This window comes from Halichoerus grypus, chromosome 12, assembly GCF_964656455.1.
Source record: "Halichoerus grypus chromosome 12, mHalGry1.hap1.1, whole genome shotgun sequence".
NCBI classification, from domain to species: Eukaryota; Metazoa; Chordata; class Mammalia; order Carnivora; family Phocidae; genus Halichoerus; species Halichoerus grypus.
Genome location: NC_135723.1, coordinates 14,858,359 through 14,873,955, shown reverse-complemented (window position 1 = coordinate 14,873,955; position 15,597 = coordinate 14,858,359). Strand labels below are relative to the sequence as shown.

At 36.9% G+C, this 15,597-nt stretch overlaps 1 long non-coding RNA gene across 1 annotated transcript; it reads left to right on the top strand.

Annotated features, from left to right (window-relative positions):
* The first annotated feature begins 201 nt into the window (after window positions 1-201).
* On the top strand, window positions 202-15,302 carry LOC144379648 (uncharacterized). Its single transcript, XR_013442976.1, has 3 exons — window positions 202-260; window positions 11,958-12,104; window positions 15,232-15,302. It is a non-coding gene; the product is annotated as an uncharacterized LOC144379648 (long non-coding RNA).
* Window positions 15,303-15,597: the final 295 nt, after the last annotated feature.

Below are 15,597 nucleotides of genomic sequence, written 5' to 3'. Positions count from 1 at the left end.
GCTCGGCGGGAAGCCTGCTTCTCCCTCTCCCTCTCCCCCTGCTTGTGTTCCCTCTCTCGCTGTCTCTCTCTCTCTGTCAAATAAATAAATAAAATCTTTGAAAAAATAAAAAAATTTTAAAAATAAGTCATCTGTTTCAGAATAAATTTTAATAGCTACTTAATATACTACTTTATATCTCAAAAATTGTTACTTTATCATAATTTTTATTGTTTTAGGTGCAAAGATGGTTTGAAAGGATTTACATTCTCTGCTCTTAGGTAAGTAGTTTATTTACCTTATGTTAAGAGAGAATTTGCAAGTTAACTTTTTCAAAAAGTAATATTATTGTGCATAATTACAATAGATGTTTATCGACTCAGTTTTCTAGCCCAAAATAATTGCAGGAGTCACAGTCACTTTTACGATATTTTATTAAAAGAGTCTAATTTATTGGATTTCTTTCCCCCTAAAAATCAGTCAATCAACAACTGTTTTTGGAGGTGCCTGGGTGGCTCAGTCGTTAAGCGTCTGCCTTCGGCTCAGGTCGTGATCCCAGGGTTCTGGGATCAAGCCCCACATCGGGCTCCCTGCTCAGCGGGAAGCCTGCTTCTCCCTCTCCCACTCCCCCTGCTTGTGTTCCCTCTCTCACTGTGTCTCTCTCTGTCAAATGAATAAGTGAAATCTTTGAAAAAAAAAAAAATCAACAACTGCTTTTGGGACCTATTGTGTGCCTCATATCACTGGGTGTTAGGAAAGAATTAGAAGAACTCTCTCTTCAAGGAGCATTGGAAAAACAAAGCTACATGTGAATAATTACTGCAAAATTAAATATTGAATTGTGTGGTACCACATTATGGGCTTCATTAGGACAGGGCTCATGTCAGACACATTTTGAATCATAAGCTTCACTAGAGTCACTAGAATCTGCTTTTCACCCTGTATGCCATCTCTTGCCATAGTTATTGGCCGATAGTAGTAGATAGTGTAGAAAAGTTGGTTGGCAGCACTTCCATTGTATTTTACAGTTCACCAAGCATTTTCACATAGATTAGAAAATTTTCACAGCAGTTCTGTGAGATGGGTATTTTTATGCCCATGTGACGTGAGGCTTAGAATACTTAACTAATTTAATGTCACACAGTGACTGCATATACTTACTTGAAACCTAATGCTCTTCCAGTTTGTATTATAAATGTTGCCTCTTTTATTCTCCTAAGTACATATAGTAGATGCTTAGTGAAGATTAGGTGTGGAGTATTTATTATAAATATAGGAGGGAAAAATTAGGGTAGCCTTCGGTATGCTAGAAGATTTCATATGACTGTCTTTTTTAGGTTATTTTGAGGATCAAATGAGTTAATGCATGAAAAGTGTTTAGAACTGTGCATGGCACATAGTGCTCAAGAAACGTTGGCTATTACTGTTATTATTATTCTTATGGGGATAAGCCTTAAACTGCACTTGAAGGATAGCTTTAGAGAACTAGAAGGGAAGAGGAGGAACCTTCTGGGTAGAAGTGAATAATGTTAGCAAAAGTATGAACATTATAAACATGAAATATGAGGTAAGAGTGGGAAAATCAACTTAATTGGTATGAAAAGCTTATTTTAGGGATCATAAGGTTTTGTGGGGTTTTTTGATTTTTTAAATGATGGTCAGAGCAGGGCCAGATTTTGGAAGACCTAAACAGAAAAAAAAGAAGACAAATTTGAATTTGATAAGATGGGCAGTAGAGAGCCACTAAAGGGTTTTGAGCAGGGTAGTTGACATTGTTTCAGAAAGATTAGTCTGGCCACAGTATTTGGGACAGACATTGTGAAAGAGAGAATCAGAAGGAAGAAAGATGAAGTGATAAGGACTGGGATTTGGCGACAGTGGAGGATTAAAGAGAAAGAGGCAAAGTTGAGACTGGTGTCGAAGGAAATGAAGACCTACTGATTGATATTTTCCTTCTTCCTCTTTCCCTCCAATCCTTGCTACGAGCCAAGTTTTGAAAACCTAAGTACATGAAAAAAGGTGCTATTAACAGAAAATCAGATGGTGTGCAAGGAAGCTAGTTTGGGAGGGGACAAATTGAGTCCCCTGTGTGAATAAGAGTATCTTTGGTTGTGGAAACTCTGTGGTAACAGTAACTAAGTCATAATACACAGCGGTAATTTTTTCATATTATATTTTTCATTGAAAGATCATGAAACATTTCAGAAAATAACTTTTTGTTGTTGTTGCATTGAATGTGAAGATTCTATGTTATGTCAAAAGTTTATAACAAAACCAAAAGTTGGTTTTCCTAAAGAGAAAACTTTGCCTTTTCCCGTGTCTCTCCATAGGCTCCCAGAATCCTTACAGAAACTCAAAATGTATCCGATATTTTTGTGTCTCTTCGTCAAATCCACTCAAAATAAGGGGCTGGATAACTATTTGCACTTAGAATTTACTCTGTATTATAGGAAAATATTCTGGAAAAAAATGGTTATTAATTCTTGCTAAGTTAGTAGAAGTTATGAGAACAGATAGAGTCAAGGATAGAGTCAAAGGCTGGGAACCAGTTCAGGAGCCTTATGGTATACCAAACCTGCATCAACATAGTTTAATACTTAGAAGTGTATAGGCAGCTTAGTGATTAAGAGCCCAGGCTTTAGAGTCAGACAGTTTTTTGGGTCCAAGTAATTGTTTTTGGATGTGGTCAAATGCTTTTTCATGCTAACTCTCACGGAAATGATGGCACCTACTTACTTCGTAGTGTTGCTATGAGGATTAAATGATTTAATCCTCTGTACTGTCCTGTCATATAGTAAATGTTCAGAAAATGCTCATTATTACTATATTTGATCATTCAGTATGTATTAATTAAATTTTTACTATGTGCCAGTCCCTGGGGTGTAATAGCAAAAGATGTATAGAGTCTCACAGACCCACAGTTTAATGGGGGATGCAAACTACTAATAAGGTGCTTCTGCTATTGGGGACTCATTGGGCTTTGATAGCACAAGGGAAGGATTGCTAACTCACTGCAGCTTGGGCGGGGACAGTTTCTCCAAGGAAGTGACCTCTAATCTGAGATGGTCAGTCCTGGCCAAAAGAGAAACAGTGTAATGAACAGTGTGAGAGAGATGATTTTATCTGTTCTAACATAGTTTTTGTCTTGTTTATAAAGAACAGTAGTACAGACCTTGAACTCTCCATGCACACCCATGATTAAGAACCAAATTCTTTTGGAATAACAGCTACTGAGACTGCACAGCTGCCACCTTGTGACAATCTCATTACATGCCCTTTATGATTTAATAAGCTAGATATTTTACCAAGTTTGTCCGAATGAGATGGGATACACTTGTTGATAGTAATAGCTTGTTTCACCTCTCTTTTCTGAGTGTTTACATTTTCTTATTCTATTTGTCATAGGTCCCATGTTCCAGAACCTTAGTGTAGTATTACTGATCCCTTGTTTTTGTCTGCATTTTATGGTATTTTCTGAAAGTTCAGCAGGTAGAGTTCTCTTAAGAAAGCTTAGTTATTCTTTATAAGAGCAATGACTCATAGTGAAGGTACAAACAGCAAAAATGGAAAACTAGTAAAGGATACTGATTGAATGATATCTAATGGTAGCAACTCTTTTTTCCTTTCCTTTTCTTTTCTTTTCTTTTCTTTCTTTTCTTTCGCATTGTCTGGGAAAAAAATACTCCAGTTTTGATGAGATAAGAATAGTGTCTTCTCCCAGATATTAGGTTTTTCAGAAGAGAAATAACTAGATTAGAATAATATTGAGCTTAAGGTTTTCTAATGAAATTATGTGAGAATGCATGGAATCTTGACCATTTTATGATTCTCAGTCTTTAGTTTCCTCCATTTCCCTGAATATCTTTATATGACCTAATATTGCATTGCAGCTATTTTATGACTCAAAGTGACATGAGATATAACTTTATACTGAAAAATGAGAACCTCATTCAATTGTAACTATTAGTAGAATTTAGACAAAAAAATAGAATTTTTTGATCAACTAGTAGACCCAAGTAAATATTTCACCTGCTTTTTTGTTTGAAAAAACTTCAAGGTGTGTAATATCTTTAAAAAGTGGTAACTTAAGTTAAAAGGGTGCATCATAAAAGTGTTATGCTGTATTTTACTTGGTTAATTTGATTTTAAAATACGTGCATTGTTGGGAAGCTTGGGAAGATGGTGGAGTAGCAGGACCCTAAGTTCACCCCATCCCATGTTGACAACTAGATATCACTCACATCGATGTAAATACGCTAGAGGGCAATCCAAAGATGGGCAGAACAAACTCCACAACTAAATGTAAAGAAGCTGCATCTGAGGGGGTGCCTGGGTGGCTCAGTCAGTTAAGTGTCTGCCTTCAGCTCAGGTCATGATCTCAGGGTCCTGGGATCAAGTGCCATGTCGGGCTCTCTGCTCAGTGGGGAGTTTGCTTCTCCCTCTCATTCTCCCTCTGTGCTTTCCCTCTCTCTTTTTCTCTCTCAAATAAATAAATGAACTCTTTAAAGAAAAAAAAGCTGCATCTGAGAGGTTACCAAGGGTAGAAACAGTGGTTGGGAGCTGCCCACAGGAGGGAGGAAGCTACAGGTGTAGAGAGGGGAAAGAAAACAGTCTCTCACACTAGGGATCCCAAACCATAACATCTGGCATTGAAAACCAGAGGGGCTGAATTCCATGAGTTTGTATAAATCACAGGATTTGGAGTCTGGAGCTTAAAAAGTCAGCTGACTCAGCACCGGGCAAGATGGGAGAGTGAGTGATAGCTGGATCCTGCCTTTAAAGATACAGCAGCCCATAGAGAGGCAACATAGAAATGACAGTTTGCATAGTGCCTGGGACAAACAAGAGGAAGATATGTTTATACTGATTTTGAGTGTGTTAGGGGACTTCTCTGGGAACAAAGGAGGTGGCAGGCACCATTTTCCTCCCCTGCTGCCCAGCATAAACACAGGGCCACCTGTGGGCAGCACTGCGCAGACACTTGCTACCTAACCTGCTAGCAGTGTGCCTTGCCCATGTGTTCTCCTGAGGACTGGCACACTCCAAGCATGCTGACCTCAGCCCTTAGCTCACCTGATGTCTTCTCAGAGCTCGCAGCCTGTGTCTCACTAACACCACAGAAAGCAAGCAAAGCCCACAACAGATACAGAGTCAATGAAGATGTCTGGACTGAAAGAAAAAGCGACTCAGACACAACACAAGCAACACAAACAGGAGATTCCCCTGAAGTGCCAGGTTCTGGTGAACAGGGGACACTATACTGCAGAGCAGTACAGGACCTCTTCTTCATGAAGCCATTACTTTCAAGAGCAGAAGGTGTAGCTGACTTTCCTAACAAAGAGAAACTGACACAGATAGACAAAATGAGGAAACAGAGGAATATGTCCCAAATGAAAAAACAGGACAAAATCACAGCAGGAGATTAAGTGAAACAGAAAAAAGTAAGATGTTTGATAAAGAATTTAAAGTAATGCTCATAAAGATAGTGGACTTCAGAAAAGGGTGGAGGACATCAGTGAAACTCTTGACAAAGAGATAAAAAATGGGTGCCTGGATGGCTCAGTCATTAAGTGCCTGCCTTCAGCTCAGGTCATGATCCCAGGGTCCTGGGATCGAGCCCTGCATCGGGCTCCCTGCTTGGCAGGAAGCCTGCTTCTCCCTCTCCCACTCCCCCTGCTTGTGTTCCCTCTCTTGCTGTGTCTCTCTCTGTCAAACAAATAAATAAATAAACTCTTTAAAAAAGAGAGAGAGATAAAAAATAACGTATCAGAGGTGAAGAACTCGATAAATGAAATTAAAAATACAATAGATGGAATAAATAAACAGTAGGCTACAGGAAGCAGAGGAGCCTGTAAGTGACCTGGAGGATAGAGTAATGGAAAGCAATCAAGCTGAACAGGTGAGAGACAAATAAATACTACATAATGAGAATAGACTTAGAAAATTCAGTGACTCCCTCAAGCATAAGAGAGAAAGGGGGACAGAAAATGTATTTGAAGAAGTAATAGCTGAAAACTTCCCACATCATGGGAGGGAAACAGAGATCCTGATTCAGAGGCACAGAAATCCCCCTGTTAGGATTCAACCTAAGGAGGTACACACCAAGACACATAGTAATTAAAATGGTAAAAAATAGTGATAAACGAAGAATTTTATTTTATTTTATTTAAAGATTTTATTTATTTGACACACAGAGAGAGATAGCGAGAGCAGGAACACAAGCAGGGGGAGTAGGAGAGGGAGAAGAAGGCTTCCCGCCAGGCAGGGAGCCCGATGCAGGGCTCAATCCCAGGATCCTGGGATCATGACCTGAGCCAAAGGCTGACACTTAACGACCGAGCCACCCAGGTGCGCCAGGAAAGAATTTTAAAGATTGTAAAAAAAAAAAAAAAGATGGTTACATATACAGGAAACCCCATAAGGCTATCAGCTGATTTTTCAGCAGAAACGTTGCAGACCAGAAGGGACTGGTATGATATATTGAAAGTGCTCAAAGGGAAAAATTGGAAGCCAAGAATATTCTATCCAGCAAGGCCGTCATTCAGATTAGAAGGAATTTCCCAGACAAACAAAAGTTAAAAGAATTCATGACCACTAAACCAGCCCTACAAGAAATGCTAAGGGGGGCTTTGTAAGAGGAAAACAAAAATCATAAGTAAGAGTAAGAAAAAACAGGAAGTACAAAAACAACAAAAAAATAACTATATCTATAAAAATCAGTCAAGAGAAGCACAAAATAAAAAGATGTAAAATATGATACCAAATATCTGAAATGTGGAGAGGAGAGGAGTAAAATTAAGCAACCATTAGCTGAACATAGAGTGCTATATGCGGAAGATGTTATATATAAACCTAACGGTAACTACAAGTCAAAAACAGTAATAAATTGAATGAGATCTTGCCATTTGCAACGACGTGGATGGAACTGGAGGGTATTATGCTGAGCGAAATAAGTCAAAGAGAGAAAGACATGTATCATATGACCTCACTGATATGAGGAATTCTTAATCTCAGGAAACAAACTGAGGGTTGCTGGCGTGGGGGGTGGGGTGGGAGGGATGGGGATGACTGGGTGATGGACACTGGGGAGGGTATGTGTTCTGGTAAGCGCTGTGAATTGTGCAAGACTGTTGAATCTCAGATCTGTACCTCTGAAACAAATAATGCAATATATGTTAAGAAAGAAAAAAAGAAGAAAAATGTAGCAGGAGGGGAAGAATGAAGGGGGAGAAATCGGAGGGGGAGAAGAACCCTGAGAGACGATGGACTCTGAAAAACAAACTGAGGGTTCTAGAGGGGAGGGGGGTGGGAGGATGGGTTAGCCTGGTGATGGGTATTGAGGAGGGCACGTTCTGCATGGAGCACTGGGTGTTATGCACAAACAATGAATCATGGAACACTATATCTAAAACTAATGATGTAATGTATGGGGATTAACATAACAATAAAAAAAATTTTTAAAAAACAGTAATAAATTTAAAAAAACAATAAGGAATCCAAATATTTTGCTAAAGAAAGCCAACAAATCATGAAAGAAGAGAGCAAGAGAAGAAAGGAACAGAGAGGAACTATCAAAATAACCATAAGTCAAGTAACAAAATGGCAATAAATACATACATATCAATAATTACTTTGAATGTACATGGACTAAATGCTCCAATCATGGCACATGATGACAGAATGGATAAAAAAGCAAGACCCATCTACATGCTGCCTGCCAGAGACTCATTTCAGACCTAAGGACATATGCAGACTGAAAGTGAAGGGATAGAGAAACATCTATCATGCAAATGGAAGTGAAAAGGTAGCCTGAGTAGCAAGTTATATCGACAAAATAGACTTTCATACAAGGACTGTAAAAAGGGACAAAGGACACTGTATGATCATAAACAATACAATCCAACAAGAAGATATAAAAATTGTAAATATTTATGAATCCAACTTGGGAGCACCCAAATAAATACATAAAGCAGTTAATAACAAACATAAAGAAAATGATCAATAGTAATACAATAATAGTAGGGTACTTCAACACTTCACTTACATCAATAGACAGATCATTCAAACAAAATCAACAAAGAAACAGTGGTTTTGAATGACATATTGGCCCAGATGGATCTAACAGATATAGTCAGAACATTCCATCCTAAGACAGCAGAATACACATTCTTTTCAAATGTACATGGAGCATTCTCCAGAATAGATCACATATTAGGCCACAAAACAAGTCTCAACAAATTCAGAAAAATTGAAGTTATAAAAATACATCTTGGGCGCCTGGGTGGCTCAGTTGGTTAAGCGACTGCCTTCGGCTCAGGTCATGATCCTGGAGTCCCAGGATCGAGTCCCGCATCGGGCTCCCTGCTCAGCAGGGAGTCTGCTTCTCCCTCTGACCCTCCCCCCTCTCATGTGCTCTCTCTCTCAAATAAATAAATAAAATCTTTAAAAAAAAAAAAAATACATCTTTTCTGACCACAATGGTATGAAACTAGAAATCAAGCACAAGAAAAAACATGGAAAGCACATAAATACATGGAGGTTAAATAACATACTACTAAACAATGAATGAGTAAATCAAGAAATCAAAGAGGAAATAAAAAATACATGGAGAGAAATGAAAATGCAAACACAATAGTCCAAAATCTGGGATATAGCAAAAGCTGTTCTAAGAGGGAAGTTTATAGCAATATAGGCCTACCTCAAAGAAGCAAGAAAAATCCTAAATAAACAACCAATCTAACCTTACATCTAAAGGAACTAGAGAAAGAACAACAAACAAAGCCACAAGCCAGTAGAAGGTAGGAAATAATAAAGATTAGAGCAGAAATAAAGTAGAAACTAAAAAAACAATAGAACAAATCAGTGAAACCAGGAGCCAGTTCCTTGAAAAATCAACAAAATCATAAGCCTTTAGCCAGATTCATAAAAAGAGAGAGAGGACTCAAGTAAATAAAATTAGAAATGAAAGGGGAGAAGTAACAACCGAAGCACAGAAATCAAAAAGATTGTAGGAGAATGTTAACCTATGTCCCAGCAAACAAAAGTCCAGGACCAGATGGTTTCACAAGGGGATTTACCAAACATTTAAAGAAGAGTTAACACCTGTTCTCAAACTATTCCAAAAAATAGAAAAGGAAAACTTCTTAATTTATTCTATGAAGCCAACATTACCCTGATACCAAAGCTAGATAAAGACACTACAAAAAAAGAGAAATACAGGCCAATATCTCTTTCTGAACATAGATGCAAAAATTTTCAACAAAATACTAGCAAACTGAACCCAACAATACATTAAAAATTCATTCACCAGAATCAAGTGGAATTTATTCCTGGGGTGCAAGGGTGGTTCAGTATTCACAAGTCAATCAATGTGATTCATCACATCAATAAAAGAAGGAATAAAAACCAAATGATCATTTTAATGGATGCAGAAAAAGCATTTTAGAATATAAAACATCCATTCATGATAAAAACGCTCAGCAAAGTGGGATTAGAGGGAACACCTCAACATAATAAAAGCCATAAATGAAAAACCCACAGCTAACATAATATTCAATGGTGAAAAACCGAGAGCATTTCCCCTAAGGTCAGGAACAAGACAAGGATGTCCACTCTCACCACTCATATTTAACGTAGTACTGGAAGTCCTAGCCACAGTGATCAGAAAAGAGGAAGGAAGAAGTAAAACTTTTTCTATGTGCAGATGACATGATACTATATATGGAAAACCTTAAAGACTCCACCAAAAAGCTATTAGAACTATTGAATTCAGTAAGATTGCATGATACCAAATCAACATATAGAAATTCATGGTATTTTTATATACTAATAAGCAACAGAAAGAGAAATTAAGAAAGCAATTCCATTTACAATTGCACCAAAGGTAATAAAATATCTAGGAATAAACTTAACCAAGGAGGTGAAAGACTTGTGTAAAAATATATAAATTATCTTTTATCAATGTTTTATAGTTTATATTTTATATATATATATTATATATAGTTTATATATTTATAAACAATATTTATAAACATTGATAAAAGATGTTGCTGTTTCTACACAAACAAGTGGAAAGATAATCTGTGCTCATGGATTGGAAGAACAAATATTGTAAAAGTGTCCATACTACACAAATGTATACAATCTACAGATTTAATGTTATCCCTATCAAAATACCAACATTTTTCACAGAACTGGAACAAAGAATCCTAAAATTTGTATGGAACCACAAAGACCCCGAATAGCCAGAGCAATTTTGAAAAAGAAAAGCAAAGTTGGAGATGTCACAATTCCAGACTTCAACTTATACTACAAAGCTTTAGTAATCAAAACAAGCATGGTACCAGCACAAAAATAGGCACATAGATCAATGGAACAGAATAGAAAACCAGAGGTAAACTCACAATTATATGGTCAGTTAATCTTCGACAAAGCAGGAAAGAATATCCAGTGGGAAAAAGACAGCCTCTTCAACAAATGGTGTTGAGAAAAGTGGACAGCAACATGCAAAAGAATGAAACTGGCCCACTGGCTTACACCATACACAAAGCTAAATTCCAAATGGATTAAGGACCTAAATGTGAGACATAAAACCGTAAAAATCCTAGAAGAGAGCACAGGCAGTAACTTCTCTGATATCGGACATAGCAACTTTTTTCTAGAGATGTCTCCTGAGGCAAGGGAAGCAAAAGCAAAAATAAAACTATTGGGACTACATCAAATAAAAAGCTTCTGCACAGCAAAGGTAATAATCAACAAAACTAAAAGACGGCCTATGGGATGGGAAAAGATATTTGCAAATGACATATCTGATAAAGGGTTAGTATCCAGAATTATAAAGAACTTCGATAACTCGATGCCTGAAAAACAACTAATTCAATTTAAAAATGAGCAGACAAGATGAACGAACATTTCTCCAAAGAAGACATCCAGATGTCCAACGGACACATGAAAAGATACTCACCATCAGTGATCATCAGGGAACTGCAAAGCAAAACTGCAATGAGCTATCACCTCACACCTGGCAGAATGGCTAAAATCAACAACACAGGAAACAACAGGTGTTGGCAAGGATGTGGAGAAATAGGAACCCTCTTGCACTATTTGTGGGAATGCAAACTGATGCAGCCATGCTGGAAAACAGTATGGGGATTCCCCAGAAAGTTGAAAATGGAACTACCCTACAACCTAGTACTCACAGTACTGGGTATTTACCCAAAAAATACAGAAACACTAATTCACAGAGACACTACGTGTACCCTCTGGTTATTGCAGCATTATTTACAATAGCTAAATTATGGAAGCAGCCCAAGTGTCCATCAATAGGATAAAGAAGAGGTTTTATACACACACACACACATACACATATACACACAATGGAATATTGAGCCACAAAAAAGAATAAAATCTTGCCATTTGCAACAACATGGATGAGCTAAAGAGTATAATGCTAAGCAAAATAAGCCAGCTAGAGAAGGACAAATACCGTATTATTTTACTCATATGTGGAATTTAGGAAACAAAACAAATGAGCAAAGGAAAAAAAATGAGAGAGAGAGACAAACGAAGAAATAGACTCTTAACTACAGAGAACACACTGATGGTTACCAGAGGGTAGGTGGGTGGGGGATGGGTGAAATAGGTGAAGGAGATTACACTTATCTTGATAAACACTGAATAATGTTGAGTCAGTGTATTATGCACCTGAAACTAATATAACACTGTATGTTAACTATGCTGGAACTAAAATAGAAAACTTAATAGAAGAATTTATTGCATTATTAAAGAAATGGCTGTCAGCATTTTCTTATAAAGGATAAGATTTTATTTAAATTTTGAAAAACATTATTTCAAATGATAAGGTACTCTCCAAAATGTATTTGTATATTAACAGAATCAGGATGGGTTTTTTTCCTTATTGTCTTTTTCCTTTTATTTTTTAAAGGTGAAAATGCCTCACATTGTGCTCTTTTCTTTAGGTTTATTGTAGGGAAGGAAGAAATTCCCACACATTCTTATTCACCAGAAGCAGCATATGCAAAAGTGGAACAAAAGACAGAGAAACATGAAGAAAAGCCAAGAAGATTGAATATAATTGCTCTAATCAGGAAACTTGTGGATTCAGTGTAAGTTTTTTATCTTGATATTTAGCACACTGTGTTACTGTTTTATATGATATTTGTACTTTGCCAAGGTGTTTTATTTTCTTTTCAGTAATGATATACATATATATCATATCTATCTTTTTTTTTTTTTACCAGAAACACGTGCATAGAGTTTTATAAAAGGCACATAATGGCAAGTCAGTGTTATTTATTATTTTTGTCTGGACTATAGACCAACATATGCCTTTAGAATAGATTTATATGAACTTGTAATAGTTTTCTATGTCAAACTAGACACAGTTGTAGGAGGCTAGAATGGGGAACTTTAGGAAACAGGTTAATATGTGCTAATCAAATATTCCAAATGTGGAAAGGAGAAAGAAAAGTTCTGGGGCACATTCAAGAAGATAGAGGAATAATAAGGAGCAAACCTTACATAAATGTTTTTTGTAAGAGTAGAAATTTTCAGGGCTTTGGAAATGGAATAAAACATCTTTATTTGTATATTATACAAAGAAGTCTGAATTTCATACAAATAGTATTTGTTTTTTTTGGTTTTTTTTTTAACTTTGTCCTTTTTTTGTTGTTGTTATGTTAGTCACCATACAATACATCATTAGTTTTTGATGTAGTGATCCACGATCCATTGTTTTCGTATAACATCCAGAGCTCCACGCAATATGTGCCCTCCTTAATACCCATCACTGGGCTATTTCAAGTATAGGAATTATACTTCTATATAATATTAAAATACATCTATAATTAATAGAAAATTTAGTGATTTAAAATTAGAACATCAGTTAATAAAAATAATCTTTGTAGTGATATTTTAGAGAGTGTTGAATGAATAGCCAATATAGAAAGTTAGGGATCAGTTATGGGAAGCTGAAGCCAATACATCAGACCTTAGACTCTCATTTCACCCCTGCTGGCTTTGTGACTTTGGGCAAGTGATTTAACCACTCTGGACCCTAAAGTCCTCATTTGTTAACTTGGGTTAATGATCTCTGTTATGGAGTGTTGCGTCCATTAAATGAAATAACATGTGAGTTGCCTCACGTACATGAGCACAGAGTAGGTGCTCAAAATTTTTACTGTATTTAAAGACTTTGTCTTCATTTTAGTATACAGCACATACAGAAGGTAAGAGGGAGGGAAGGAATAACAGATGGCAGGAATAATTGTGGTAGTAAACTTTTTAAAAAAATTTATGTATATCCTTTTTTTTTATCATGATAAGTGCACTCCTTAATCCCCATCACCTGTTTCACCCATATCCCTAACTACCTCCCCTCTGATAATCAGCAGTTTGTTCTCTGTAGTTAAGAGTCTGTTTCTTGATTAGTTTCTCTCTCTTTTTTTTCCCTTTGCTCATTTGTTTCCTAAATTCCACATATGAGTAATACGGTTGAATATTACTGTGTGTGTGTGTGTGTGTGTGTGTGTGTGTGTGTGTGTGTGTATACCACCTCTTCTTTATCCATTCATTGATTGAAATGGGCTGCTTCCATAATTTGGCTATTGTAAATAATGTTGCAATAAACATAGAGATGCATATGTCCGTTTGAATTAGTGTTTTGTAATTTTTGGGTAAATAGCCACTAGTGAGATTGGTAATGAACTTCTTAATTCTTAAGCAAGTTCAAAATAGTTACTGATCACCTGAGTGAAGAAAAGAGACAAGGAATCCCTATTCATGGAAATCATGTCACCATGAATCAGAGGGGAATGCGGAGACGGGAATGCAGAGAATGTACTATGTGGGTGAATCATGCCTTGGGTATCAGAACTAATCAGGTCATGGCAGAACTTGTCAGACTTGCCTCCGTGAGTCCACTGCTGTGGAAGCAGATGCAGGGTAATACATAAGCAGAGCAGATAAGACAGGAGATGGGGAGTCCAGGTTTTGAGAAGTTTTAATAACAGACTGAGGGAAGATTAAATGACAGTATAGCTGATACCAGAATTGAACTTCACTAGCAAAGAGAGTTTAACGATTTCTGTGTAGTTCCAGTAGCACTGGCTGAGGAATGCCTTTGAAGAGGACACTTAGAAGTATGAAGAGTGATGGTTTACACATGGCCACCCCTCTCTGATTTACCTCTCTTAGGTCCCAGCTTTAATCCCTCAACTTCACATGGCCAGATATGTCCCATCATCCTGATGACATAAGGGCTACGGGCAGCAGGAATCCCTGCCGTCCCCCTTGTCTGTGAAGGGCTACACGTATATGCCAGCTGTGGTGCAGAATTGGATTTCCGAAAGGGTTTTGCTAATCAGTTTGCAAATGGAATTAAAGAGGTGTGGAGCCAGAATATCACTCTACACATTATTGTTACAAACAAGAAACTTAATGTGTTCCAACCATGAGATAATTAATTAACTGCAGTCTGCAAGAATTACAAAGACTACTCATTTTGGAACATGAACACTTCATAGAGAAAGGGGGAGAGCCAGACCCCTGTTAGATATTTTACTTACTTTTTTACGCCTCAATATAGTCCTGGAGTCAGCATACCAAATAATTAAAAATCTATGTGTCTTGAACAGTAGCCCCCCCAGCAGAAACATTTACTAAACACCAGAGGACCAAGTGGTTTGCATTTAAATCACAAATAACCTACTTTTGAATTCCCACATGATCTATTACTCTATTTATTTTAAAAACTGAATTTTGAATTCTAATACCGTATCATGTTTCTTTTCCAGATGTTTTCTCTCAAATATAATTAAGTATAAATTCCTGTAACCTGAGCACTTTCTCGTTATGATTGTTGCTCAAGTACTGACTTCATGGGTGACTTATGACCGTTATACTCTACAGTAAGCAACTTAAAGCTTCCAAAAGATTTGGCAGAGTATAGAGATAATATATTACATATTTTTCATATTTAGTCACAAATATTTACCAATGTTTTTTCTGTTCTGCATTTAAGTATTTTGACTGCAGTCACATATTTTATGCACTGTGTCAAATGGTGAACTGAAAAGAAAAAAAAATCTGTTATCTTTGCTTTTTTATGTCCTAAGAAACCAAAAGATGCATGCATTTAGAAACAAGTAGGTATTGTTTTCTGCTTTTTTGGTTAGAGAGTGTTAAGCACATCTACACACATACACATCATTTATTATTTTTGTCTTATTTCAGATGTAAGCATGGACCAAGGCATAGGTGTTGCAAACACTATGAAGATAATTGCATCTCTTATTGCATTAAAGTAAGTATATAAAAGTATCACTGTTAGCCATGGGGAATATATATAGAAATAACTTTATAAAGATTGTATTTATTTGAGAGAGAGAAAAAACATGAGTGGGGGGAGGGGCAGAGGGAGAGGGACAAGTAGACTCCCCACTGAGCACAGAGCCAGATGCTGGGCTTAATCCAGGACCTGAGATCATGATCTGAGCCAAAGTCAGACACTCAACTGGCTGAGCCACCCAGGCGTGCCCCATATAGAAATAACTTTTGAATTAAGGCACGATTTCAAAGTAAATGGAAAAATAGACAGTA